Source organism: Humulus lupulus, chromosome X, assembly GCF_963169125.1.
Source record: "Humulus lupulus chromosome X, drHumLupu1.1, whole genome shotgun sequence".
Classification (NCBI taxonomy): Eukaryota; Viridiplantae; Streptophyta; class Magnoliopsida; order Rosales; family Cannabaceae; genus Humulus; species Humulus lupulus.
In genome coordinates, this window is record NC_084802.1 from 136,384,275 (window position 1) to 136,389,348 (window position 5,074).

General features: G+C 35.1%; 1 pseudogene; it reads right to left on the reverse strand.

Moving 5' to 3' along the window:
* Window positions 1–1,043: 1,043 nt before the first annotated feature.
* On the reverse strand, window positions 1,044–4,660 carry LOC133803584 (uncharacterized protein At1g51745-like; annotated as a pseudogene).
* Window positions 4,661–5,074: the final 414 nt, after the last annotated feature.

Consider the following 5,074-nt stretch of genomic DNA (forward strand, 5'->3'; position numbering starts at 1 on the left):
TGTCACTACAATAAAATGGGGTCTTTACCTACCAATTGTAAGTGTAGGTAAAACTAGCCTAATGGTAGGTAATATGGTTTACCTACCAATATTGAATTGGTAGAGATTGGTAGGTAAAAGTTAGTGGGGAAAGAGTCTTTACCTATACTTATTAACACTAGTAGGTAAAAGAATCAGTGGACCCCACTAAGTTATAAATCAATTGATGAGTCATCAGATGACGTGTTTGATGACATAGCATCCTACGTGTATGCTGACATGGTTTTTGTAGTTTTACGTGTCTAATGATGTGGCATCATATGTGGCATCCTACGTGACATCATATGTGACATCCTACGTGGCATTCTGCGTGGCATCATATGTGGCATCCTACGTGGTGTCATTTTATTAGCCCACATATCGTTATTTTATTGATTTGTTACACAATTTATATTTTGTTCAAATTTAATAGTTATGTGTAGGTAAAAGATAATAACAGTAATTTATAAATGTTATATATTAGAAATAAACTAGAAAAAAACTATTCAATAATAAAATGTTTAATGCTAAAATTCTTTATAATGTTCAATACTAAAATAAATCATAAAGTTATCATTTTAAGGTTACCCCTACCAAAATAAAAAAAACTTATATTCTTACGAACTAGGAAAACAATCAAACTCATATATAAACATACATAGTGTTTTTCACTTAAAAATACAATTGTTTCTACAAAGACAGGTTATCTCAAAATCAGTTGGCATTCTGCTGTGAGAAAACCCCAGATGGTATAGCATATTGCCACCGATTAAATTTCAATTTATAACAACATTGCAATGGATTCTGTAAAGACAACAGTCAAATGAAAATCCCAATTGATATGAACGTTACAAGTTATATAATTATGCAAGACCAACACAAAAATTGTGTCAACGGTCAACAAAATAATGCCAATACAAGCATGTTATAAGTTCAACTATAAATAATTTTACTCAAAATTCAAATTTTACCCCAACGAGAGGAAAAGCAACGAGAATGAAAGCATTCTGTAAAGGCTTCAGCAACTGGTTTGGACTTAGCTTGTAAAACACAGTTGTACAAACCTGAGGACCCACTAACGCCATTGCAATCAATTTTTTTATCGAAACCCTGAGGAAGTCCATCCAACTATTCTGTACTTGCTGAATAAACATTGGATTCATCATCCATGTCAACGTGCTTTCTTGACTCTTCTTTTCTATTTTTACTTGTTTGTCTTGAATTCCTCTTGCCTTTCAACTGCCACTTTGAAGTGCCTTTCTCCATCCTCTGCTCCATATCAGTATGGACAGCTTCTGAACTGGTACAACCAGTCTCGTTAATTCCCTCGTTTCTCAATGATACAGTTTCTGCCTGACTAATTTGACTAGATTGCCTTCTCAATGCACCATTTTGAGGTTTTTCGGATGAACAAGAAACAACTACAGGAGAAACACCTGACAGAGAAAGAAGTAAAACATGTTTCAGCAAAATTCCATGCAATTCTACAAAAATCCCCATAACTACTATTTAATATGTACTTAATGAATATGCAATTACAAAAAAGAAAAAGGAAAAGGATAAAAGAAATGGAAGAAAGAGAAGTAGGCCTAGGAGTACTTGTATAGTTATATATCATCTAACCGCACATAATTGGTGTGTATATTTGGCCCATTCAAAAAATGTTTATGATGAAATGGCAAATTATACATCATTCATGAAGGACAACACACAAACAGATTCAAAATACAAAACAAAAATGAACACTTGCCACGTAATAATACCAAGATGCTCTTGAGCATATGCATACTGACACAGCTTAAATATGGTTGATATAGGACTCGACTAGACATATATAAATAGCTTTTAAATACGATTAGCTACCAAACATAAAAAGTCTGACATGTACACAGATCTAAGACCCTAACTCCATATTTCATAAAGAACCTGGAAACTTTAATGCACCAGAAAGTAGTTTGGATTCCTCCCAAGTCAGAACAATTGTTACATCCTCATTAGTGTTATCAATAATATCAGTTGACTTTTTGTATATAGAACAAAATTATTCGGGGGAAATCACTGGCAAACTCTAAATTATAAGCATCTACATCTAAGATACCTGCAGAGGGCTTTTGCTCTCCACTAAATGGCACATCGATTAATCTTTCAGAAGAATCATTCTCAACAAATCCAGATAGGCTGGAATTTTCATTTTCTTTCAGCTTGTTGATATGGGAAGTATCACAAGTAGGTTCTGAAGTATTTAAAGAGGTCCCATTCTCACATGAACCTCCATTACAGTCTGCATTTTTGTTGGCCACCACAGAGAGACTTCTCTTTGATTCAGTAGATTCTAGTCCAGAAACCCTGCCATCAGATAATCCCTGGAGAGGTGAACCACATGAATTGGGAACTTGGTCACAATTAACTGGAACAGAAACCATAGCTGTACTCTCCAAAACCTTTGTGAGTGGACGCTGACGGTTTTTCTTTTTCAAGAACTCATGGATATTTGCCACTGGAGTTCTCTTTCTTTTCAGAGAAGAGTTACCTTTACTACCATTTGAAGTACTTCCATTAGACACACAGTTCCCATTGTTTGAATCCGAGAGTGAAGCATTGTCTTGTTGAACTAGCTCAAGTAGACCACCAGCCTGGACATTTCTTTTCGATGCTGTACCAACTCCCAGATCCTCAAGCCCTCTCATTCGCTTAACTCCTTCAGTTCCATCATCCTCTGAATCATTTGGGGTTCTTCTCCTTCCCTGCACAGATTGCACTTTAGAAGAACTGATATGATTTGGCTCTTCAAAAGATATACCAGATTGAGATAATTCCAGGGCTGAATCTGAATTCCCTTTTGAATCACTCACATAATCATCCATATTTCCATTTCCATTGCCAGAATGAGACATGGAAGGTGATTCCCTGGCCGAACTACCATTCTCACCTCCCAAACTATCCATTCTAGGAATATAGTCTGTACGATCTTTCCCCAGTCGAGCATGCTCAATCTCAAGAGCATGGAGAATGGCATCTTCTCTCCGTGCATTTTTACTGCCTTCTTATTAGAACTAGCTGCAAACGCTTTTGCTTTTTCAATACAGTCATCATACTCTCCACATCGAAAAGCTTTCACCCTCTTCAATTTTTCAAGGTTATACCAATCTTTGAACCAAAAGTAACACCATCAGATCAGGTTTATAACAAAGTATAAAATAGAAATGTAAGCAATTTATCTAGGACACATTTAAAAACTATGCGTGACAATTTTCATCAACATATAAAAAACATAACAAAGTCAATAAAAAAGGACAGGAACAAAGCTCGTTAACTTTACAGAAACATCACATCAGAATATAATCTCTAAGGCTACTAGCCCGAGTAAAAGCTTTCCCTTGTAGTTTAATAAGTGCAAAACTTATCTATTCAAGCTACCTAAATATAATTTAATCTTCCATTTCATTTTGGAACAAAATTTCTATGGAAATAAATCAGTAAGTATAGAAGTATACTTTCTGAATCTCCGTAAACTATCCAAACAAAACATTAACTCTTACTAACAAAACACAGACAAAAATGTGGCATAGTGTTTTTTCAAGTTACCATCCAATTCCAAACATGAATTTAATGAAGCATATATACATACAAACAACATTGCGCCTTCCTAACCTTTACATCATCATTATAAATTAATTATGTTCTATTAACTTGTGCTGAAAAGCAACATAACCACAGTAAAACAAAGACCAAGGCAAGTGACTTGAGTGGTTCTTGGAACAGTCCAAGAGAATGAACAAGTAAAAACTGGTACATATCACATATATATACAAATCTCTTAAACACACAAACAACGACATTTTTAATTTCACAATAGCATATTATCAAATGAGCCGAATATAAGTTTATATCAATGAAGCAAGTCAATAAACAATCAAAACTAAGTTCTAATCCAAAAATAATTGAGAGAAAACGAACCCAACTAAAAAAAAGATGAGAACACTTACATGCTTGCGTCCTTGCGACCCAGAAGCTTTACAAGGGTACCCGATCTCGGCGAAACTAAGCAACTCTCAGACAACTCATCGAGACCCATTATCCTACCAGGCCACCATGACCCGTTTCTGCGGCGGACCCAAACCAACCCGCCTAACGATGGGTCAATGCCCTTGTTACTGGTCTCACCGGCGCTTCCCATCTCAACCAAACCCTCCTACCCAAAAAGAAAAACCCAAAAGAAATCGAACCCTGATTCACCCAAACAAAAAGCCAATGTCAACCCTCCATTTTCAACCTCCCCAAAGTCCCAAAAATCTCCCAGAGCCAGTGCCTAGCCTTCACAAACAAATGCACATCTTGTTTCTTGAACCTGAAGGGAACCAACCAAAAAAATTAAAAATAAAATAAAAGAAAATAAATAAAATATCGATCTCGCATACAGCGAAACTCCAACAAAAAAAAAAAATAATAATAAGCAAACCAGAAAATAAATAAATAAAATTTTCAGTTCAGTGGAAAAATAAATGACCTTATACGAGGGTTTATAGCAAAGAAAATATGTATTAAAACAGGGAAAGAAGATCTGGTATCTCCTTCCCTGAAAACCCAAACCTTGCTATAGAGAGAGGATATACAGAGAGGGAGAAAGGAAAGATCGGATGGGAGAAAAGTTTCTTTCTTCTTTATTTTATTTTATTTTACATGTGAAAAAAGTAGAGAGACTATATTATAGTCAGACCAAAAGCTTGCTATTTCAATTTAGCGGGAAAGGTGCCGCCTTTTTTTTCATTTGGTTGTGGACATTAAATAGTCTTATCTTCTTGTGTTATGGTAATAGGTGTTTGGTATAGTGTATGTACACACGTGGCATGCCACATGTTATACATTGTGTACACATCATATTATTTACTCCACATAAGCTTCCAAATAAGCATTTATAATAATAAAATAATATAGTGAAAATAAAAAATGAGGGGAAAATTGAGCGGGAATGGTTAAAACATTTCCCTCCATAATATACGTAGGTAAAGATCATTACCTACTGATATTATTGGTAGGTAAAGCTATGTTCCGAAAT